Genomic DNA, 25729 nt, shown 5'->3' with positions numbered 1-25729 from the left:
ATTGTAAGGATTCAAAATAAAACATGTAGCAGGGACGCAAAATAAAACATGGAGTGTGGCACAGAGTTGGCGCTTCATAACCAGTAGGTATTAGTATTATTACCCACCACCAGCTGATTTGAATCTGTAATCAAATAATCATGGAAGGTTTCCTGCTAACCAGAGTAGGCCTGTTCCCGGATTAAATTGAATAGATTATTTACAGTTCCCCTTCATTCATTCCCTTCTTCATTAAATATGCCCATTCATAACCACTGGCAAGTGAATGTTGATTATTCATTTTTACAGTTGTTCTCCTGAGACATGCCCAAAGCTAGGAGAAGAGGAGGATAAGAGTGGGTGTCAGATGACCACAGTGTAAGGAGAGGACTTACTGGACAGACCTTATTTCAGCTGGATTTCTACAAGGTGTAGCCCCAAGCACAGGTGGGCATTTAATAAGTATCCGATTAGTCTGTGATTCCATATTATGTCAGTAGAGATGTAATTTATTAACATGGGCTCCTGGCATCCTTCCAGTGCATGTATAATAGAATGACATTTTTCATGCAGAAGTATAAATTAAATTAATTGGCATCCATATTTAATTGAAACTTCCTTGACAGTAGATGGATTCTCCCCTAGCACCACCCCTTTCTCAGCAAGGGGCATTTCCTTCTGAGTGCTTGCAGACTGAAGAGAGGCCAGCCCCCATTCCTGGGGCTCCCCGAGGAGCTGGCTTTCAGCAGGGTTTAGAGCAGCACGAAAAGTGAACTGACCCTGGAAAAATGGTAAGTTGCTGCTCAGCGGCCATGTGTGCTTTTTGGTGGGGGAAATATTTTATGGAGAAGAAAGAAAACAGAGGGTTCTTGTCTTGTTTCTGTCTTCTTACTTCCCTTTTCACCTTTACCAGCCATAACAGAATGTTTTGAGAATTTTTAAGTCACCTTTAAAGTTTGTAAATCATGTGGAAATGATTTACAATTTTGCAGCTTTTTTTTTTTTTTGAAAGCTGTTATGTAATTGCTTGCCAAAGGTATCTTTTATTTTAATTTTTCTCCTTCTCAAGTAGTCTGGGTCTGCTTAGCTCTGCTGGTAACGTAAAGGGCCAGTAAGACAAAAGTCTTGATTTCGTTCCTGTGGGTCACTAGGTTTCCTCTGTATCGGGAGTACAGAATGCGCACTTGACTCTGGCTTGCAAACACCTGCTGTGAGTTATTCAAGGACATCAGCCAGAAAAGTTGGATGTAATAGATACAATCAGATATGCAGTATGGCAAATGAAGTCAACGTGATGCCCTCCCACAGCAAATAGGTCAATAGTGCTATCTTCGCAAATGATGATTCAAAACGCCTACCACCTGGCATGCCCTTCATCCTATCATCAGAATTGTACTTCGAGGATTATTTCTGCTTCGTATGTCCACCTTCTGATTTTGTTCAACCACTCATTCTGTAATCACCCTCATTTTGTACTTCTTTAAGGTACATTTTGTCATCAAAGACAGAAAGAAAACTTGTTCTTAACATCTTTCTTGGTTTCTCTACTTGAATTGGAATTGAAGTAGCAACCATAGTTGTAGCTATCTGCAATGCTATTCCAGTTCAGCATGTCAAAGACTGAGATTCAGTAACTCTTTTTTTTTTTTTTTAGACAGAGCTTTGCTCTGTCACCCCGGCTGGAGTGCAATGGTGTGATCTCAGCTCACCGCAACCTCTGCCTCCCAGGTTCAAGCGATTCTCCTGCCTCAGCCTCCCAAGTAGCTGGGATTACAGGCATGCACCACCATGCCCAGCTAATTTTTGTATTTTTTAGTAGAGACAGGTTTTCTTCATGTTGGTCAGGCTGGTCTCGAACTCCCGACCTCGGGTGATCTACCTACCTCAGCCTCCCAAAGTGCTGGGATTACAGGAGTGAGCCACTGCACCCTGCCAAGATTGAGTAACTCTAGTTTATATGCTACACCCCTCCCCTCATCCTAAAAAGGGTCTCCGTCACCCAGGCTGGAGTGCAATGGTGCCATCTTGGCTCACTGCAACCTCAACCTCCCAGGCTCAAGCAATCCTCCCACCTCAGCCTACCAAGTAGCTGCGACTACAGGCATGCAACCCCAAGCCCAGCTAATTTTTTACATTTTTGGTGGCTACAGGGTTTTACCACATTTCCCAGGCTGGTCTCAAACTCCTGAGTTCAAATGATCTGCCTGCCTTGGCCTTCCAAAGTCCTGAGATTACAGGTGTGAGCCACCGTGCTTGGCCTACTGTCTGGTTCTAAATTTAGGTTACTTTATTGATAAGAGAATTATTTATATCCCCCATACAGGACCTATCTTTCCAATCTATCTTGCCTGATTTTTCTCCTGGTCTGAGCATAATTTCTCTGCCTTATTCTTGTAAAGTACCCCACTTTCTCCCATTCTGTGTTGGCTTAGAGGGACTGTCAATCAGTGCTTCACTCCTGGCCAAGGGTTGGGCCTGAGATCTTGCTGAAGCAATCAGAATTCCTTATCTCTCTGGGCCCATCTGTCTACAAGATGTGTTATGTGGACAGTGGGGTTGAGTGGGGCTTCTCCTCCTTCTACATTGTGAACTGTGTGCTTGGGGGAGTCAAAGACATGCTCCCTGCCTTGTAGACTAGGCCTAAGTGAGAATAAGGCCAACTCAGAGGCAAGAGAAGCAAAAGAGAGAAACCTAAAATGTTGGACCCGGTTGCACTTGCAGGTAGCACTGTGCTGCTCATCCCTATGACATGAGACAATACACTGACTTTCAGCTTAATTCAGTCTGGATTGGGGTTTTGGGGGCGTTTTTTGCTTGTTTGTTGGTTTTTTGAGACAGGGTCACCCAAGCTAGAGTGCAATTTTGCCATCACGGCTCACTGCAGCTTCTACCTCCCAGGCTCAAGTGATCCTCCCATCTCAGCCTCCGAAGCAGTTGAAACCACAGGCACATGCCACCACATCTAGCTAATTTTTAAATTTTTTGCAGAGACATGATCTCACTATGTTGCCCAGGCTGCTCTCAAACTCCTGGGGTCAAGCAATCCTCCCACCTTGGCTTCGCAAAGTGCTGGAATTACAGGTGTGAGCCATTGCGACTGGCCTTGAATTGGGTTTTGGTCACATATAACTGAAGGCATCTTGACTGCTAAGATAAATATCATGGAGAGAGCTTTAATAAATGGCTGCTGCCTGTAGTTCTTGGGACAGTGACGCTATGAAAACAGAAGGATGTGAAAGCACAGCATCCCGAACTGTATCACGAAGGGACAGATGTTCCATCCACTTCATTTGGCCTTTGGGGCAGTGTGTTTCAGGCTGTAGGTCACAACACATCAGATGGGTCATGAAATCAATTTATTGGGACATAAAAGGCATTTTTTCAAACCTAGAAGACTAGAAAATAGAAAGCACATCACAAACAAATTAAAGGTAGATTTCATTTCATGATGTTTTATTTCAGGCATATGTGTATGAACATTTGTTCTTGGTAGTGATATAAAATATGTTTTTTACTGAGGGACATGATCAAAACATTTGAAAGTCACTGCTTAGAACAAAACTGCTTGACAAATTTGAACAGAGTAGAAGCGTCAAAAAATCTAGCATATTACTATTGATAGGTTCTTTAGGAAAAAAAAATTTTTCTACTACTGATATTTTGTCCCTTCTTGCTAGGCATTCAAGTATACGAGAGATGGGTGGGACACATGCTTGGAATTAAAGTAGTTAATTAAAAGTCTATCAGGCTGGGCACAGTGGCTCACGCCTGTAATCCCAGCACTTTGGGAGGCCAAGGAGGATATATCACAATATCAAGCGACTGAGACCATCCTGGCCAACATGGTGAAACCCTGTCTCTACTAAAAATACAAAAATCAGCTGGGCGAGGTGGTGCACACCTGTAGTCCCAGCTACTCGGGAGACAGAAGTAGGAGAATCGCTTGAACTCTGGAGGCAGAGTGCAGTGAGCTGAGATTGCACCACTGCACTCCAGCCTGGTAATAGAGCGAGACTCCGTCTCAAAAAAAAAAAAAAAAAAAAAGGTTTATCAGACTCTTCCAGTTTAAGAGTGCTTCTCTGGATTATTTATCCAGTTAGTCTGAAGCTCATCTCTTTATGAGGACTGTTTTGCTCCCTGGTCTTCACTCCTGAGTGTAAGAGGTAGGGGAGAGAAGTAGCTTACCTCACCCTGAGAAGGCAAGGGAGTCTGACCGCCCTCGCTGTTCTCTGGATCTCACTGTTGCCCGTGCAGGAGCGCTAGTCTGACCCGGTTTCTGGGAGGAATCCACTGAAGAAGTCTGTGGCTGGCAAGCACTTGGTTTATTTCTAGGTCCGGAAAGGGCCCATGACCCTCCCTTCCCAGCCTGCCCCTACTCTGGCTTTCATGGGTGCTGTGGATATCGCTATCCTCCCTGCACCCCTGTCTAGCTTGTAATGAGCAGTTGACCCCTGGTCATTGACCACAGGGTAAATCACCCTCACCATGTGATATGGTTTGGCTGTGTCCCCACCCAAATCCCATCTTGAATTGTAACTCCCACAATTTGCATGTGTTGTAGTGGGGACCGGGGGGGAGGTAATTGAATCATGGGGGTGGGTCTTTCCCATGCTATTCTCATGATAGTGAATAAGTCTCGAGAGATCTGATGGTTTTATAAAGGGGAGTTCCCCTGCACAAGCTCTTTACTCTTGTCTGCTGCCAAGTGAGACATGCCTTTCACCTTCTGCCATGGTTGTGAGGCCTCTCCAGCCACATGGAACTGTGAGTCCATTAAACCTATTTTTCTTCCCATTCTCAGGCATGTCTTTATCAGCAGCATGAAAATGTACTTAATACACCAGGGCAAAGCCACCACCCAGCACATCAGCTATCTTCCATGCTTCCCCATACAGCTTCAGGAACCCTTCAAATCCCTCCACAATCCACATAAACCTAGACAGGTTCCAAAGTGCTAGCTCAATCTCTTTATCCGCTTGGCCACCTCTCACTGCCATTTTAACTGGTTTCCCCACTTCGCAGCAAGCAGGACCACACATCATGGCTGACTCCCTCAAGAGCCCAAATAGAGAAAGAGGCAAACTCTACCCTGTTTGTGACCTTACTATGAAGTTTCTGCTACCCTCCCGTCTCACATGGACTTGGAAAGAAGTAACCAGAATACACTTGTCTCGCCAATTGCTTCTTAACTTTGTACCCCTTCTTTTACCACACAATCCACTGGGGCCAGCAGGGACAGACTTTCCCTTTTCTTCCCATGGATCAGGAACTTCCCTGACATCATTTACTGAGTTCTTACGGAGCTCTTATGACTTTTTTTTTTTTTTTTTTTTTTGGACATGGAGTCTCCATAGCTCAGGCTGGAGAGCAGTGGCACGATCTCAGCTCACTGCAACGTCTGCTTCCCTGGTTCAAGTGATTCTTCTGCCCCAGCCTCCCGAGTAGCTGGGACTACAGATGCATGCCACCACACCTGGCTAATTTTGTATTTTTAATAGAGACAGGTTTTCACCATGTTGGCCAAGCTGGTCTCAAACTCCTGACCTCAAGTGATCTGCCCACCTCAACCTCCCAAAGTGCTGGGATTACAGGCATGCTACCTATGACTTTTAATAAACCAAAGTCAAACAGGCATAGCTCTTAATACATAAAGGAGAGCTTAAGGAATTGAGAAAATCTTCAACAGTCTCAAGACCATTGTCTCCCTATGAACTTAAAAAAGAAATTCCAAATTGGTAGCCAAAACGTGAGCATTGACCTTTTCTTCCTCTTTCTTTCCTGTTTTAACAAATTCTAAACATCTGGAGGCAAGTGGATGCCCTTGATTGAATAGGGGGAAGGTTATGAAAATTGTATTGTTAACATTTTTGACATAATTTAATAAACATTATCCTTTCACAAGAATAATTTATGTTAATAATTATCATCACATGTGATGGTCAGATTGAAATACACTTAGGTATTGTAAATACTTAGTGCCTGTATACATAAACACACACATGCACAAATATACTTAGTATTTCTACCATGAGATGTGAAGACAGTTGTTCACCATTATTTATAAGAGTGGATGAGCCTGTATAAGCATAGAAATAGCCCTACTTCTCAGTCCAAAAAAGGAATTTCTAAGCAGAAAACAAAGAAAATTTATTCTTCTAGACCAGTAGTCAGCAAACGTTTTCTGTAAAAAGCCGAAGAGCAAATATTTTAGGCCTTGCCAGCCATACGGTCTCTGTCACAATCACTCAGCTCTGAGGTTATGGTATGAAAGCAGCCATGGATGATACATAAGTGAATGGACATGGCTGTGTTCCAATAAAACTTTATTTATGGATACTGAAACTTGAATTTCATGTAATTTTCACTTGTCACAATTTTTTTTTTTTTTTTTTTTTTGAGATATAGTCTTGCTTTGTCACCCAGGCTAGAGTGCAGTGGTGCAAGCTCAGCTCACTGCAAGCTCGGCTCACTGCAACCTCCACCTCCCGGGCTCAAGCAGTTCTCCTGCCTTAGCCTCCTAGGTAGCTGGGACTACAGGTGCCCGCCACCATGCCCAGCTGACTTTTTATATTTTTAGTAGATACAGAGTTTCACCACATTGGCCAGGCTGGTCTTGAACTCTTGACCTGAAGTGATCCACTCGCCTCAGCCTCTCAAATTGCTGGGATTACAGGCGTGAGCCACCACACCCAGCCACAAAATGTTATTCTTATTTTAAGCTTTTTTCAACCACTTAAAAAGGTAAAAATCATTCACAACTTGTGGGCAATGTGAAACAGGTAGCAGGCTGGGTTTGGCCCAGAAGCCACAGTTTTCAGACTCCTGTCCTAGATCCCTTTTAAAACTTTAGGTATTTTCATTTATCTGTCCTTCTTGCTCATTTATGATGCAAGTTAATGTAGCAATGGCAGCAACCAAGGCCAGTTCTAACATACTAACTCCGCCACCACACCCAGCTTGCTAGCACTTAAGAGGAGAAATGGCATCATACATCTGAGTTAAACAATGAATATGTGACCTGGGCATTTTGAGTGAGATCCTTCCAGATTTGCAAAATGCATTCAACTGACCGGAAGAAATTGGTGAAGACAAGGACCATGGTTCTTTATGTGCCCTCCCCAGTCCCCTGAGTTCTTTTTCTGGTTGGACACTGTATGAACACAGAGACCAGATTACAGACTCTGAATAGGAGTCTGAATAAGAGGAGAAGTTGGTGTGCGGTGGACCTGCTCTAGCCACCATCTTTGCGGGCCTGGGTAGTATTGCTGCCAAAACAATACCCTGCAACAAGTCACTGGAATTAATGTCTTGTGCTTTTGGCAAATCCATAAGAAGAAAAGTGAACCCATGAGTGACATGGAGGGAATAATTCAATTACCAAGATCAAGGTCTGATTCCTTAGCATCCAGGCCAAAAAAGGATACATCATGAGTCATCCAGAAAAATTTGCATTATAATCCATATATGATCAGTCTAAGAATTAAAAAAAAAATAGGTTGGGTGCAGTGGCTTATGCCTGTAATCCCAGCATTTTGGGAGGTTGAGGCAAGAGAATTGCTTGAGCCCAGGAGTTCAAGACCAGCCTAGGCCATATAACGGGACCCTGTCTCTACAAAAATAAAAATTAAAAAAAAAAAAAACCAGTTGGATGTGGTGATGTGTGCCTGTAGTCCCAGCTACTTGGGAGGCTGAGGGAGTAAGGTTGAAGCTGCAGTGAGCTATGATTCTGTCACTGCACTCCAGCCTAGATGATAGAGCCAGACCCTGTCTCAAAAAAGAAAAAGAAAGAAGGAAAGGGAAGGAGAGGGGAGGGGAGGGGAGGGGAGGGGAAGAAGGAGGGAAGAGGGAAGGGAAGAGGTAAGGGAGCGGAAGGGAAAGGAAGGGAAGAGGGAAGGGAAGGGAAGAGGGAAGGGAAGGGAAGGGAAGAGAGAAGGGAAGGGAAGGGGTAAGGAAAGAGAAAGAAAGAAGGGAAAGGAAGGGAAGGGAACGGAAGGGAAGGGGGAAGGAAAGAGAAAGAAAGAAGGGAAAAGAAAGGAAGGGAGGGGAGGAGAGGGAAGGGAAGGGAAAGGAAAGGAAGGGAAGGGAAGGGAAGGGAAGGGAAGGGAAGGGAAGGGAAGGGAAGGGAAGGGAAGGGAAGGGAAAAGAGAGAGAAAAGAAAAGAGGCCAGGTGCAGTGGTTCACACCTGCAATCCCAGCACTTTGGGAGGCCGACGCAGGCAGATCACAAGGTCAGGAGTTCGAGACCAATCTGGCCAACGTGGTGAAACTCCTGTCTCTACTGAGGATGCAAAAATTAGCCGGGCGTGGTGGTGCGCGCCTGTAATCCCAGCTACTCGGGCGCCTAAGGCAGGAGAATCGCTTGAACCTGGGAGGTGGAGGTTGCAGTGAACTGAGATCGTGCCATTGCACTCCAGCCTGGCGACAAGGTGAGACTCCATCTCAAAAAAAGAAAAGAAAAAAAAAATGTATGATACAGTTAGAAAATATTCCAATCCAAATAAAGTATATAAAATAGTTTTGCTATTTTATATCAGCTATCTGGAGCCTTCAGTCATCCACAACTCATTTCCACCAGGTCTTGGGTAGCCCTGGTTTACTGTAAAATTGCCTTCCGTAGGATTTGTCACAGTCGCTCAGGATGTTGAACTTGCAAGAGTCATTTATGGCAGTCTATATGAGGTTAGTTACAACTAATTTTTATATAACACTGATTTTATTACCCAAAGAAAATTCTAACTAAATAAACCAATGTGTGTAACATAATTTCTCACCAGAATTACACTGGGCATCAGCCTCCTAGCCATCATTCATTTTCACATTACATAATTTAACTGAATGAAAATATTTTAACATTTTGATGGTATGGCTAGACCTCAGAGGTTTCATTATAAGAAATAAAAATAACTTATTCATACAAGAAACACTGTTTTTAGAAGAACTTCATATAAAACGGTGATAATTAGTGAACATTGGTGTTTTTGATTCATTAACGGTAACCTTGTGATCGCTTTTTAAATTTGCATCCAGCCAAGCTGTTTCTACGGTTTAAAAAAAAATTATTTCCCTCCAAATAGAGGTCACAAAATTGCAGTTAATTTTGTATTACACTCTTTGGCGTGGAAGTTTTCTAAATCTTTTTTGTTTCTTTTAATTATTTGAGACAGTCTCCCTCTGTCGCCCAGGCTGGAGTGCAGTGGCACAATCTCTGCTTGCTGCAAACTCTGCCTCCCAGGTTCAAGTGATTATCCTGCCTCAGCCCCCTGAGTAGCTGGGGTTACAGGCGCCCGCCACCTCATCCAGTTAATTTTTTTCTTTGTTTTTAATAGGAGTTTTCACCATTTGGCTAGGCTGGTCTTCAACTGCGGACCTCAAGTGATCCTCCCTCCTCAGCCTCCCAAAGTGCTGGGATTACAGGTGTGAGCCACCCCTCCAGCCCTCTAAATCATTTTTAAGTTCCTGCTTTGTGTTAGATACTGTGGTAGGTGTTTGCTATGTGTTACCTTGTTTAATTGTTACCATCAACCCTATGAGAAGACTTAGAATATAAGTAACTAGCCCAAGGTCATAAAGCCAAATCTACTGATTCTGTGCTCTTGTTCTCATGACTCCAGAGTCAAAATCCATCCCCTGAGTTGTCTGTTCACTCTGAGACCACTGCACAATGACAACAGTGGGAAATATCTAAGAAATTGGTTGTTTTATTTATGTGATACAAAAATTCAAATTGATAGATTTTGTTTTTATTTAATTGATCAAACATCCTTATTAAATCTAATTGAGTTTTAGTTTTAATATATTGATTACCTTCTACTTTGGGGAGCCCAGGAGCCCACAGTTTTTAACTTACTTGACAGATTTGCAGTAAGCAAAAGAATTAGGCATCTCAAATAGCCCCTTCACACTGAACGTTACACACACCTTACCCTGGCTGACAGTCTAAAATGTGTGAGTGTTGGAGAAAGTGTTATTCCACAGTTTCATTTTTTTTAATTAAAAAGCTCAGACTTCCAGGATCACAATTTAATTAAGTTTTCATCCTTGGATAGTTCTTCCTGCAATTAGAATTTTTTTCAGTAATAGATTGGTTATAGAGTATATTAAAATTGGCTTTGGGGATTTCTTCTTTCATTCCCTCTTGTGTAATACTCAGCTTTCACAAATGTTGTGAGTTGAAAAAGAATTGGCCTTCAAAGCAGAGTCATTACTTAGGAGGAAGAATAAACAGATTTTTAAACAAAGGGATCTGATAACTTACAGATAATGAGAAGTCATTTTGCCCTGAAAGAGGGCAGAGAACATTCTGGAAAGGCCATGAGGTTGATAATGCTGGGTCAATGGGGTGTAAGAGACACATGATGTTACCAAAATGGCAGGGTTTCTGTCTAGGCCCTGTCACTCGCCACACAAAGCCTATCCCTGAGACAATGAGTATTGCCAGGGAAGAAGGCTTTAATTGGGTGCTGCAACTGAGGAGATGGGAGATCAGTCTCAAATCCATCTCTTTCTCCAGCTAAATTCAGGAGCTTATATAGCAGGGAAGAAATGTAATCATGTGTGGGAAAACAGGAATTAGGGAGGAGTAAGGAAGACGAGTTGGTCAACAAGAAGCAGGTGGTTGGATAGGCAATCATGAAGGGTGAGGGGTCTGGCATCTCGTTGTCCAGATGCAGTGATCTGGTGAGTTTCAGTTCCTTGTGATGATCTGGGAGACCTGACGACTGGTTTCCTGAGAAAGGAATTCAGATAAAGCAAATGTAACTTTCTTAGGTTTTAATACTAGGTGAGTCAATTTCTATGTTTATTGAAAGAAACCATAAACATCAGTTTTACTGGATGATTGAAATCAGTTTTATGGGACAATTCGGCCAGTTTTAATGGAAGGCTAGAGAAAGATGATAACCTGGGGACCATGCTAAGAAATTTTATCTTTATTTAGAATGTGATGGGAAGCCATGGAATGATGTTTATCAGGGAAATAGCATGATGAGGTTTATTTTTTAAAAGGTCAGTCTAGTCCCTAAGTCTAGTGACATTGTAGAGAATACATTAGAAGGCACAGAGTCAAAAAAGCAGAGTCTAGGTGGAAGATTCTGAGTGATCCATGAGAAACTGCTTAGGCCAGACCTGGAAAAGGTGAGGTAGAAATGTTTGCAAGTATTTCTAGAATAAGATCCAGATTGAGTGGCACTTCCTGAAAAAGAAAGTGCAAGTCCATGTCCTATATAGTGTGTCAAATACTCCGCTATGTCCTCCACTACAAACAAGCAGATCAGACATGAAAACAAAATGCTTCATGCATTACTGGGATCTCAGGATGAAGGACTATTCTCAAAAGCAAGAAAAGAAAACTTTGACAATAACCACATGCAAACTTCACCCTGATTACTGTCTTGGTGAATTCAAGTCTTGGGCTAGCTGCAGGGTTTTGAAGCTGAACGTGAAACTCTCACAACAGGCCAGGGAAACTGGAAGGATTCGAATTCGTCACAGGGACTTCAGATACCCTAGTAACTAGAAGAAGCAAATGCATGTCTTGTCAGAAATAATGTCTTCAAACAAATAAGAACTCACAATCAAAGACAAACAAACACATTGCGGGGGAAATACCATAAATGAGAGACATCAGACATGTAAAATATAGATTTAAAATTCCAAAGACTTCAGAAGTTGGAATTATCTGATACAGGGTGGTATTAAAACATTGTGTATGATAACTTTAAAAAAAGAAAGATGGAATAAAAAAATGAGCATGTGGCTGGGCGCGGTGGCTCATGCCTGTAATCCCAGCACTTTGGGAGGCCGAGACGGGCATATCACCTGAGGTTAGGAGTTCGAGACCAGCCTGACCAACATGTAGAAACCCCGTCTGTACTAAAAATACAAAATTAGCCGGGCATGGTGGTGCATGCCTGTAATCCCAGCTCATAGGGAGGCTGAGGCATGAGAATTGCTTGAACCCGGGAGGCGGAGGTTGCAGTGAACCAAGATTGTGCCACTGCATTCCAGACTGGGCAGCAAGAGTGAAACTCCATCTCAAAGAAAAAAAATAAATAAATGAGCATGCATGAAGAGAAAAGTGTATTAAAATTAAGTGAAATTAAATAACCAAATAACTTTTTTAAAGTGGAAATTATAATTGTCAAAATATAAAACATAATACATGTATTCAATAGTAGAGTAGACACAGGTGAGGAGATAATAATAAACCAGAAGATGGATTTTTCTTTTTTTCTTTTTTTGAGACAATCTCGCTCTGTAGCCTAGGTTGGAGTGCAGTGGTGTGAACATGGGCTCATTGCAGCTTCAACCTACTAGGCTCAAGTGATCCTCCCTCCTCAGCCTCCCGAGTAGCTGGGACTACAAGCATGCACCACCACACCTGACTAATGTTTGTATTTTTTGTACAGATGGGGTTTCGCCATGTTGCCCAGGCTGGTCTCAAACTGCTGGGCTCAAGCAATCTGCCCACTTCAGCCTCCCAAAGTGCTAAGATTACAGATGTGAGCCACCGTGCCTGGCCAGAAAGATGGATTTTAAAACATTTTTTAGAATATAGTACAGAGAAATAAAGAGATGATAATATGAACAAAAGTTTAAGAGACATTAAAGATAGAATGAGAGATGTTACATATACCTATTTTGAGTTCCAGAAAGAAAAACTAGAAATAATGAGAGGCAATAAAGATATAAAGGGTGAGAATTTTCCAGAAAGATAATGGAAGATATAAGTTCACATGTACAAAAAACTAAAACACATGCTAAGCAAAATAAATAAACAAAAATCGGCCGTGCACGGTGGCTCACGCCTGTAATCCCAGCACTTTGGGAGGACAAGGCGGGTGGATCACTCGAGGTCAGGAGTTCAAGACCAGCCTGACCAACATGGTGAAACCCCATCTCTACTAGAAATACAAAAATTAGCTGGGCGTGGTGTTGGGCGCCTGTAATCCAAGCTACTCAGGAGGCTGAGGCAGGAGAATATAGCTTAAACCCAGGAGGCGGAAGTTGCAGTGAGCCGAGATTACGCCACTGCACTCCAGTCTGGGTAACAGAGCGAGACTCCATCTCAAAAGAAAAAAAAAAAAAAAAAAAAATCAATATTGACACATATAGTAATGGTGCTGCAGAACAAAAAACAAAAAGAGGGCTTAAAAGCAAGCAGAGAGAAAATACAGAAAACCTACAAAGAAAGGACAATTAGACTTATAGTCAACTTCTCAACAGCAATAATAGAAGCCAAAAGACAGCAAAGTAAAATCTCAAAGATGTCTAGAGAAAATGACTGTCAAACTAAAGTTATATAGCCAGCAAAACTATACTCCAAGAATAAGGAAGAATCAAGACATCCTAAGAAAAAGAAAATTGGGTGCTTGAAGTCAAAATGTCCTAAACTAATCTCATTGTTCAGGAGATGGGCTAAGACATGAATTTTGCCATTACTTCTTTATGCTTGTTAAATATGAGTAATAATATTTCAAATACACTATCTAAAACATAGAAATTGTGTCTATGCTTTCAATCCAGTAGGTGGGAAATAAATGAAATAGAAAACTGTAATAAAACAAAATTCAATCAATTTTTAAAAGAAAAGCAGAAAAAATAATGATAAAAACAAGTTCAAGGCCAGGCACAGTGGCTCAGGCCTGTAATCCCAGCATTTTGGGGAGGCTGAAGCAGGCAGATTGCTGGAGGCCAGGAGTTAAAGACCAGCCTCAGCAACATGGCAAAACCCCATCTCTACAAAAAATACAAAAATTAGCCAGGTACGATGTCACACACCTGTGGTGCCAGCTACTCTGGGAGGCTGAGGTAAGAGAATCAGTTGATCCCTGAAGATGGAGGTTGCAGTTAGCTAAGATCACACCACTGCACTATATATGTCAGTAATCACAATAAATGTAAATTGATTAAACAAAATGAAGATTTTCTGACCAGAAGAAAAACAGAAAGAAAATATATATAGGCTCCTTTATAAGAGACACACTTAAAACACAAGGACTCAGAAATATTGAATGTAAAAGGAAAAAAAAAGATGAGACAAATTTTAAAAATTTTAAAAAGCTGGTTAGCTGATATAGTTATATTGATAGCAGAAAAGTAAACTCAGAGACAAAAGGCATTATTCGGGATTGAAAGGATCACCACATTATAAGAAATTCACCCCAGATAAAGAATAATTTTAAACTTGTATGTACTCAATAATGAAACCTTCACATACAGAGAGAAAAATCAATAGAATCACAGAGAAATATTCCAAAATAGTAAGCATACTGAGATATTTCAATGCATCTATCTCAATTATTCATAAATTAAGAACACAATAAATCTTTGTGAAGATTTGTGAAGTAAAAATTTGAAAAATACAGGATTGATCAGCTTGATTTATTAGACAGTTATAGAACCCTGCCTCTAACAGCTAAAGAATACAGTCTTCAAGAGACCCATTGTACAACACGGTGACTATAGTTAATAACAATGTATTGTATATGTGAAAATTGCTAAGAAAATAGATTTTAAGTATCTTCACCACAAAAAAAGTACGTGAGGTAATGCATATGCTAATTAGCTTGCCATTCTACAATGTCTACATATCTCAAAATACATTGTATACCATAAATATATACAATTTGTATTTGTCAATTAAAAAGTAAATTAATAATAACTTTTAGAAAGAATACACAATCTTCCCTAACACAAATGAAATATTTCAAATCTTGATCACATATTAATTCATAAAGCAAGTCCCCAAATATTATCTATTTCAAATATTGGGTATGATATAGATTACAGTCTCTACAAAAATGATTTCATAAAATTCCATGAATGTTACTGAGATAACTGGTTACCAATAGAGAAAAAAATTATTGGATTATTCCTTTACATCACACATATTAAAGACATTGGCAAATAAAGCGTTAAGCAGCAGGGCTGCAATCCATTATCTCCAGTTGGGGAATGCAGAGCAGGGACCAGGGACCATGTCTACTCTCATAAACATGCTACTGACCAACATTTTGGCAAACAAAATGGAATTTGTGAATAGAACTCCCCTTATCTATGGGGTGCTTTTAGCAGGATGTAGCTGGCTATCTAGAACTAATCATGTTAAACAAAATTTGAGATTTATAGATTTGTGGTACATCATTGGTACATTTTATTTTACAAATAGCCTCCTTCTATATGAGAGAGGTGAATCTCACACATTGCTTAGAGACCTCATATATTAATTAGCACAGAGAGCATCTGGTGGGGCAGTTGAGGATCTGAAGAGTGACACTGATGGTTCCAGACCTCCCATGCTTCATCTCAAAAACCTGTATCCTGTATTAGTAAAGCTTAATACTGGGTAAGACTCTGACTCGTGTGAGTCTGATTTGATAATCTGATTCTTTGTGTTGTTTCAGACGCTATTAAAAAAGTTAAAAAAAAAAAGACAAGTCACAATCTGACTCTTTATTCACAGTACAACTAACCAATGAAGGATTTATCTAACAAATATATAAAGAAGGCCTAAAAGTGGGAAAATAGGCAAACTACATGAATAAGCACCTACCCAAGAGGAATCACAGTTGGCTGAAAACATGTGAAAAGATACTTACTCCCATAAGTAATAGAAATGTTCAAATTTTAAAATGTAATGACTTACTCTATTGCTTGTTGGTAAAAATATGGAGAAACTGTAACATTTATATACTGTGTTAGGAGTGCCAATAACTGAAAAAGTAATTTGCCACTATTTTATCCTTTAGTATACCTTATAACCCAGAAATTCCACTCCTAGATATAAACTAGAGAAATCCATGCACATGCCTTCTCCAGGAGACAAGAATATTCCTAATGTACTACTTATATCAACTACAGAATGGGTGAATAATTTTAGGTACATTAACAGCATGTTTTAAACAGTAATACAAATATATGAACTACATGTAATGTGAGTGAATCTTAGAGTAAAAATATTAAGTAAGCAAATAGATTATATATTGTGTTTTATCATTTTTATGATGTTCTAAAACAAACAAAACATAATAATAAAATGCTAAGATACATCCCTATTTGGCAATGTGATCTTAAGGAAACTGTAACACTATTCAGGATAGTGGCAATTACTACGTGTAGTAAGAGAATAATGACTCTCCAAAGATGTCCATGTCCAAATCCCCAGAACTTGTGACTATGTTACCTTATATGGCAAATGGACATAGAAGATGTGATTAAGTTAAGGATCTTGAGATGAGAGGATTATCCTGGACTACATGGATGAACTCATTGTAATCTAAGAAGGAGGCAGGGTGGTTAGAGTCAGAGAGCATAGATGGTCATGGAAGTGTTACTGAAATGCCGGGGGTTCGGTCTGGGTCCTGCTGCTGACCACACAAAAAGTCAATAACTGAGACAATGAATATTGCTGGGAAAAACGCTTTAATCGGGTACTGCAGCCAAGGAGATGGGAGATCAGTGTGAAATTCATCTCCTGATACATCCAAATCCAAATCCATCCCAAAGAGAAGGGAGATAAGAGTCTGAAATCTATCTCCCTGACTAAAATTAGAGGTTTATATAGGCAGGGAAGAAATGTAAGCATGTGTGGGAAAACAGGAATTAGGGAGAGGTAAGGAAGAGAAGTTTTCTACAGGAAACAGGTGGTTGGTCAGGCAACCATCACAGGTGGGGGCTCTGGCATTTCATTGTCCAGATGCAGTGATTTGGTCAATTTCAGCTCCCTGATGTTATCTGGGAGGTCTGATGCTTGGTTTCCTGAGAAAGCAACTAGGGTAAGAAAAATGTAACTTTCTCAAGTTTTAAGACTGGGAGGGTCAATTTCTATGTTTATTCAAAAGAAACCATAAACATCAGTTCTATGGGAAAATTGAACTTGTTTCAGAAGCAGAGGTCAGAGATAGAGAAAGAGGGATTTGAAGATGTGCTGCTGGCTTTGAAGATGGTGGAAGGGGCAATGAGCCAAGGAATGCTTCAGCCTGGAAAGCTAGAAAAGGCAAGGAAATGACTTCTTCCCAACATGTAAACTCCAGAGCCACCAGAAGGAATGCAAATGACTTCTCCCCTACATATAAACTCCAGAGTCACCAGAAGGAATGCAGCCCTGCTGACCCACTTTACACTTCTGCTTTCCAGTACTGTAAGATAATAATTTTCTGCTGTTTTAAGCCATTAAATTTGTGGGAATTTGTTACAGAGGCAATAGGAAACTAATATGCTATGAGAAGGAGTCAAAAGGTTGAAGGAGTGAATCTCTACACAGATGCAACCATATTGGTTAATGTGCTCATTCCTAAGTTGAGGGGAGTCTTCATGAGTATCTGTTTTATAATTATGCATCTTAACTTACCTAAGTTATGTTCTTTTTTAAAGTACAAAAATGATACTGGAAACCTGTCAAATATAGTGTGTACACAAGAAAAGTCAATTCAAAAAAGCAGTAGGTGTGGGAAGTGAATGATGAGGTGCTTTTCGCTCACATATACTGCATTTGAGATACTAATAAAACATTTAGGAATAGACGTTCAGGTGCCAGAGGGAGGAGGTGGTAGCTCAGGAAAGAAGTCTAGAATCTTCATCCTCCAGGTAGTAACTGAGTCAATGGGTGAATTAGAATAGACTGGTGACTAATCCCTGGGGTGGGCCCACAATAAAAGAAAGATGGGAAAAACCCACAAAGGCAATTAAGGAGTGTACTCAGGTAGAAGAGATCATGGAGAGAATATCTAAGGCATCATTTAAGCATTTAGTCATTTGTGGGCATACATTTGAAAGTTCAGAGTGGTGTTACTCTCAAGAAATTCACTGATAACCCTTTTGGCAAGGTATATGCTATATCAGACATACTGAGAGGTGAAGCAGGCTGGGCTTCTAGGTCAGGTGGGGACTTGGAGAACTTTTCTGTCTAGCTAAAGGATTATAAACACACCAATAAGTGCTCTGTGTCTAGCTAAAGATTTGTAAACGCACCAATCAGCACTCTGTAAAAATGGACCAATCAGCACTCTGTAAAATGGACCAATCAGTGCTCTGTAAAATGGACCAATCAACAGGACGTGGGTGGGGCAAAATAAGGGGATAAAAGCTGTCCACCAGGGCCTGCAGCAGTAATGCAGGTGGGTCCCCTTCAAGGCTCTGGAAGCTTTGTTCTTTCACTCTTCAAAATAAATATTGCTGCTGCTCAATCTTCGGTCCGCACTACCTTTATGAGCTTGTAATACTCACAGCCAGGGTCTGCAGCTTCATTCCTGAAGTCAGCCAATGAATCCACCAGGAGGAACAAACAACTCCAGACGCGCCAACTTTAAGAGCTGTGACACTCACTGCTAAGGTCTGCGGCTTCACTCCTTAAGTCAGCGAGACCACAACCCACTAGAAAGAAGAAACTTCAGACAGATCTGAACATCTGAAGGAATGAATTCCAGACACACCATCTTTAAGAACTAAAAACACTCACGGCGAAGGTCAGTGGCTTCATTCTTGAAGTCAGCGAGACCAAGAACCCACTAGAAGGAACAAATTCTGGACACAATACCAGTACCTAAGTAGACCTTACTAACCCTCCAGGGTGGCCCAGATTAGCCCCACTTGACTCTTCCTGCAATCCCAGTCACCAGGCTCACAAAGGAAGAGAGCAAAGAGGGGTCGGGAACTCTGGGTATCTCCTGTCTTGCTCCATTGTGGCAGAGCCCAGCCAATTCAAAAGCACCTACTTTCTTAGCTTTGGCGAGTTGCATTTATCTGCAGGTTGTATATGCATCTGAGATAGAGACTTCGTGATGAGGATGGATGGATGGATGGATGCATGGGTAGATAAGGCCGGGAGCTGTGGCTCACGCCTGTAATCCCAACACTTTGGGAGGCTGAGGTGGGTGGATCACAAGGTCCGGAGTTTGAAACCAGTCTGGCAAGCATGGTGAAACCCCATCTCTACTAAAAATACAAAAAATTAGCCGGGCATGGTGGTGTGTGCCAGTAGTCCCAACTACTCGGCAGGCTGAGGCGGGATAATTGTTTGAACCCGACAGGTGGATGTTGCAGTGAGCTGTGATCACGCCATTGCACTCCAGACTGGGCAATAGAGTGAGACTGCATCTCAAAAAAAAAAAAAAAAAAAAAAAAAAATGATGATTGATTGATCGATTGATTGATAAAGTGGCAGCAGGCACTCTTCTCAAATGGTTAAGTAAATGATTAATACTGTAAAGTTGCTCATGACGCTGCTGTTGCCCTGTTTATCCTGTGTGTGACTCTCCATGCTACAGGAGCTGCCAAGCTGTGGCCTTTTCACCACACTGTTGTCTTAAAACACATCCATCCACTTCTCAAACCTGCAGGTTAAATAATGGGCATAGAAAATTATGAAAGTCATAATTACCTCTACAGAAAAAGTAATGAGGGTCACAGTGGGAGCTCTGTTTACAAGTGACCCTCCAGGGAAAGTTTTCCACACAGTATGTGAAAACCATATGGGTTTGTCTAGCACACCGAGTGTTTGGATTGGTCCTCGTCACCTCCAGTCTACACTGGAACTGCAGAATGCAACATTGGCTCTCTAAAGCATCATGCCCGTGCTCTGATGTATGCAAAACACCCTTGTTTTTACTGCCGTTGAAGGAGTTTAATCTCTCAGGGAGAATGGATTGTGCAACTAGACTTCTTAGTATTCACAAATATTTTAATAATAATAACCTGTGGGTATTTTTTTTCTCTGATCTACAAATCAATTTCACTTTCTTTTCAAGCTTTGACCTAAAGAAAGGGCCTAATTTAGATAATTTAGCTATTTATAAGAAAAATAAACACATATGAACATGCTTTAATAATTTAGCTATAAAATTTAAAGTAGTAAAATATATTCTTGAGGATTCCATTTCTCAAGTTGGATGGGTCCTCAAGTGATCCGCCCAACTTGGCCTCCCAAAGTGCTGGGGTTATAGGCGTGAGCCATCGCGTCTGGCCTAATTTTAATAATATATTTATTAACCAAGTATATCAAAAGGACTATCTTTTCAACATGTTAATATTAGAAACTATTAATGAGATATTTTACTGTTTGTTTGTTTTTTGAGACAGAGTCTCACCCTGTTGCCCTAACCAGCACTTGGAATTGGAATTGAACGTCATATTAACGTTGTTTCTATATAAGCTCTTATGGGAAACAGCATGGTGCCATCTGTTGGTGAATTCTTGGGTACTGCTAGGCTATTCGGTATTTCAGATGCGGAGATTATCTTCATTCATTCATTCAATTACATTAAGCACTTTTTATGTGCCATGAGCTACACTAAGTACTGGTAAGAATAATAAGATATGATGATCAACCAAAATGTAATACAAAGAGTCTGGCATTTATGTTCTATTCCAAAGTTCAGGAATTTCACACACTTGCCCCTGCAACACAGATAATGTCACAGTTCTATGTTTTAGGGAACTGCATACAATCCATTGTGTTAGTATTGTTAGTAACCCTAAAAACAGATTTTTGTAATCCTAGACATCTTTGTTCACAATGATTTTGTGGGCCAAACCAAATACGGGTACTCCTTTAAAATTCTTAGCATTTCTTATTTCTGATAAAATAAAATTAGAAGATGCCTGTGAGCTAATAGATATTTGCGAGATGATTTATTTAGGTCAAAATCTTAATAGAGAATAAAAAGTTAGTAGGTAGCTACTTTAAAATATATATTTCCCTTAGACAAACAATATTTCCCTTGAACCCCTATTCCTTGGCAACTCCATTATTCTGCTGCTCTGCAGGGCCAAATTTCTGTAACCGATGCTCTAATCCCTACCTACATTCCCTCTTTATAAAAGTCAACTCTGATGAGTTTTTCACGCCATTCCTATTCCCACCCTGCCCTCCCACATACATACACACTGAAACCAACAAGGACACCAACAACTTCCACGTTGATAAATCCAACGGTCAGTTTCCAGTCCACATTGTACATCACCTCACAGCAGTCTCTAAAATGCTTGCTCCCTTTTTTTTCACTTCGTTTCCAGAACACATCATCCTCCTGGGTGTTCTTCCTCTGAGGCTACTTCCTTTTTAGTCCTTTTTACACCAAGGTCCCTCTCTTCACAACTGCTACATCATGGAATGCTCCATGCGTTGAATCCTCAAAAAAAAATTTTTTTTTTTACTATATTTAAAAGTTTCTTTTTTTACCTTTGTCTAAAGTTAAGCCCTATCCGATAGAAATGTAATGTGAGCCACATATGTAATTTTTAGCTTTCTACTAGCCGCATTTAAAAAATAAAAAGAAAAAGAAACAGGTGAGATTAATTTAATTTTATTATTACTATTTGAGACAAGATTTTACTCCCATCGCTCAGGCTGTAGTGCAATGGCATGATCTTGACTGACTGCAACCTCTGTTTCCCAGGCTCAAGCAATCCTCCTGCCTCAGCTTCCCTAGTAGCTGGGACTATAGGCACGTGCCACCGTGCGCAGGTAATTTTTGTATTTTCTGTAGAGACAGGGTTTCACCATATTGCCCAGGCTGGTTTCAAACTCCTGACCTCAAGTGATCCACCCAACTTGGCCTCCCAAAGTGCTGGGATTATAGGTGTGAGCCATCGCGTCTGACCTAATTTTAATAATATATTTATTAACCAAGTATATCAAAAGTACTTTCTCAACATGTTAATCAATATTAAAAACTATTGAGATATTTTACTGTTTGTTTTTTGAGACAGAGTGTCGCCGTGTCGCCCAGGCTGGAGTGCAGTGGCACTCTCTCGGCTCACCATAACCTATGCCTGCTGGCTTCAAGCAATTCTCCTGCCTCAGCCTTCCAAGTAGCTGGGATTACAGGCACACACCACCACGCCCGGTTAATTTTTTGTATCTTTACTAGAGACAGGGTTCACCATAATGGCCATGCTGGTCTCGAACTCTTGATGTAGTGATCCTCTTGCCTTGGCCTCCCAAAGTGCTGGGATTACAGGTGTAAGTCACTGTGCCCAGCTGATATGTTACATTTTTTATGCTAAGTCTTTGTAAGCCAGGATCTATTTTACACTTCCAGTACATCTCAGATGGTACATTTTCATAAGAAATGTAGCTACTGGTAGCTATTGTGTTGGACAGTGCAGCTCCAAATGATTGTTTATTTCCATGGATTTAAATAACATGTATATGTTGGTAAACCCCAATTAGACCTTCAGCATGGAACTCTCCGTTGACTCATTTATTCAATGAGACAGCTTACTTAGATATCTAACAAGGCAAATTTGATATTTTCTTTTGTTGTGGCATTTTACTGCCGCCTGTGCCTACCCCTGAAGGGGAAAAAGCAGAAGTTTTCTTTGCTTTCTCTCTCCCCCACCCCACAACCAATCCGTCAACTCCACTTTCCAAATTACATTCCAAATCTGACCATTTTTCACCCCTTACATTGCTGCCTGGTCAAGCCTCCATCATCTTTCTGCAGCAGCTCCTAACCAGCCTCCCAGTCTGTCTTGCTCCCGTCTTAGGGTCTGTCTTCAGCATGGCTCCATAATGGGTGTTGACAATGAAAATTCAACCATATCTCTTCCTGATTCAAAATCCTTGTCACTAAGAGCCCAGTGCAGTGGCTTCCGTCTGTAATCCCAGTTACTCAGGAGGCTGAGGTGGGAGGATCGCTTGAACCCATGAGTTAGAGACCAGCTGGGCAACATAAGGAGACATCTCACACCCCCGACGATCCCCCAAGACTCCTCACCCTCTTCTCAAGGGAAAAAAAAAAAAATCCATCACCATCTTCCTGTCCTGCCTTAAATAACACAATCAGGCCCCCGCATAACCGGGCCCCCGCCTCGTGTCCAGCATCACCTCTGATCACCTTATACCTTATCTGTTCCTTATTAGTTGCACTACCTTTTTTTTTTTTTTTTTTTTTGAGATGGAGTCTCACTCTGTCCCAGACTGGAGTGCAGTGGCATGATCTTGGCTTACTGCAACCTCTACCTCCTGGGTTCAAGCAATTCTTCTGCCTCAGCCTCCCGCATAACCGGGATTACAGGCACACGCCACAACGCCCAGCTAATTTTTGTATGTTTAGTAGAGATGGGGTTTCGCCATGTTGGCCAGGATGGTCTCTATCTCTTGACCTCAAGATCCTCCTGCCTCGGCCTCCCAAAGTGCAGAATTATAGACACGAGCCACCACGCCCAGCCCACACTGGCTTTCTTGATCACACCAAACTCGCACTATCCCCACAGCTTCCCTCCTCTGTCCCCACCCCAGTCCACTCAGTCCTCTTGCCACTACTTTTTCTTCCTTGTGTGTCCAGAATTGGTGGGTTCTTGGTCTCACTGACTTCAAGAATAAAGCTGCGGACCCTGGCGGTGAGTATAACAGTTCTTATAAATGGTTTGTCTGGAATGTGTTCCTTCAGACTTTCAGATGTGTCTGGAGCTTCTTCCTTCTGGTGGTCCTTCTGGTGGGTTTATGGTCTCGCTGTCAGGAGTGAAGCTACAGACTTTCGTGGTAAGTGTTACAGCTCTTAAAGGCAGCGTGTCTGCAGTTGTTTGTTCCTCCTGGTGGGTTTGTGGTCTGGTTGGTTTCAAGAGTGAAGCTGCAGACCTTCCTTATGAGAGTTACAGCTCATAAAGGCAACATGGACCCAAACAGCAAGCAGCAGCAAGATTTATCGCAAAGAGTGAAAGAACAAACCTTCCACAAGGTGGAAATGGAGCCCAGGAGGTTGCCACTGGCTGGTGCTGGCAGCCTGCTTTTATTCCCTTATCTGGCCCCTCCCACATCCTGCTGATTGGTCCATTTTACAGAGAGCTGATTGGTCCATTTTGACATAGTGCTGATTGGTGCGTTTACAATCCTTGAGCTAGACACAGAGTCACAGAGTGCAGGTTAGCTAGATACGGAGTTAGCTAGATACAGAGTACCAATTGGTGTATTTACAACCTTGAGCCAGACATAGAGTACTGATTGGTGTATTTACAAACCCTGAGCTAGACACAGAGTGCTGATTGGTGCATTTACAATCCTTGAGCTAGACACAGAGGCACACAGTGCTAGTCCTCCAAGTCTTCACTAGGTTAGCTAGATACAAAGTACCAATTGGTGTATTCACAAACCCTGGGCTAGACACAGAGTGCTGATTGGTGTATTTACAAACCCTGAGCTAGACACAGAGTACTGATTGGTGCATTTACAATCCTTGAGGTAGACACAGAATGCTAGACAGAAAAGTTCTCCAAGTCCCCACTAGGTTAGCTAGATACAGAGTGCTGATTGGTGCACATACAATCCTCTGGCTAGATATAAAAGTTCTCCAAGTCCCCATCCAGTTCAGGAGCCCAACTGGCTTTACCCAATGGATCCTGCACAGGGGTTGCAGGCGGAGCTGCCTGCCAGGAGCTGCCTGCTAGGAGCTGCCTACCAGTTCCTAGCCGGGCCTGCACTCCTCAGCCCTTGAGCTGTCCATGGGACGGGGAGCCAGGGAGCAGGGGGCAGTGCCCCTTTGGGAGGCTCAGGCCATGCGGGAGCCCACCGCAGGGGGAGGAGCTCAGACATGGCGGGCTGCAGGTCCCCAGTCCTGCCCCGCGGGGAGGCAGCTAAGGGCCGGTGAGAATTTGAGTGTGGCCCCAGCGGGCCGGCACTGCTGGGGAACCTGGGGCAACCTCTGCAGCTGCTGGCTCAGGTGCTAAGCCCCTCACTGCCCTGGGCGGTGCCGGCGGGCCACTCAGTGTGCGGCCCGCCGAGCCCGCACCCGTGCCTGCCTGAACTAGCACTGGCCCGGGAGCCCCGCTCCCAGCCCCGGTTCTTGCCGGCACCTCTCCCTCCACACCTCCCAGCAAGCAGAGGGAGGCGGCTCCAGCCTCAGCCAGCCCAGAGAGGGGCTCCCACGGTGTCGTGGCGGGCTGAAGGGCTCCTCAAGCGCTGCCAGAGTGGACGCCGAGGCTGAGGAGGCGCCGCGAGGGAGGGCTGCTAGCACATTGTCACCCCTTGTCACCTCTCACTAGCAGCCATCACTGCCTGAGAGTCTAGCCCATGTCTGTTTGATTTTGTCTGGCTTCCCCTTCAAGAAGTAAACTCCATGAGGGCAGAACTTGACAAGTTTCTTTAGTTCATCTGTTTACAACATGGACTCTCTAATTATTGAACAAATAATTATTCATGAATAATATTTAAATAATATATATAATAATGACATGAATAACATTTTAAATGAGTATTTTGAATACTTTTGTCAGCATTTAAATAATGCTTGGTCTGATCATTCCTTTGGTTTGGAGAATGTCACTCTTCATATCAGTTAACAGTTGATGAGAGAGGGAAGTAGGAAACACCCATTCCTTTCCCCCCATGCCAGAGGCAGCCAAGGGACACTGCCTGCCTCCAGCTTCTAGTCAGAGCTGCACAAAGTGCCAGGCAGCTGCACAATGCCTGGGGTGCCAATCTTTAAAGGGTGCTGACATATCAGCAAAAAAAAAGTCAGAAATCAGGTGCTAAATAACTCAGGTCTGCAAACAGGACTTCAGCTCTAACTAGCAATATGTAATGTATCCTCTTCCCTCAGAAATAGATAGTGCTCTAGAGGACATTCTTTGCTGATCTTGTCTAACCCAGCTAAATCAATACTGGAGAAGCACCTAAAGAATAGGTGCTTTCCTTGGAAGGGGCACCAAATGATTACCTGTCACCCATGCAACACAGGTTGACCCTGCTTCTAGACCCCTCAGAGATGGAGACTCCCACTACCACCATACCCACTTCTCCTTTTTGCCCTTT

The 25729-nt window shown here is 42.1% G+C and overlaps 1 long non-coding RNA gene across 1 annotated transcript in view; it reads left to right on the top strand.

The window, feature by feature from the left end:
- The first annotated feature begins 676 nt into the window (after positions 1-676).
- Positions 677-25729, top strand: part of LOC135970786 (uncharacterized) — a 94559-nt gene continuing 69506 nt past the window's right edge. Inside the window, exon 1 of the long non-coding RNA XR_010586638.1 lies at positions 677-770. This is a non-coding gene — a long non-coding RNA (uncharacterized lncRNA). The remainder of the gene's footprint in view (positions 771-25729) is intronic.

The sequence above is a fragment of the Macaca fascicularis genome, chromosome 5, assembly GCF_037993035.2.
Source record: "Macaca fascicularis isolate 582-1 chromosome 5, T2T-MFA8v1.1".
NCBI lineage: Eukaryota > Metazoa > Chordata > Mammalia > Primates > Cercopithecidae > Macaca > Macaca fascicularis.
The sequence above is the reverse complement of the archived record's forward strand: the minus strand, read 5'-3'. Positions and strand labels throughout refer to the sequence as shown.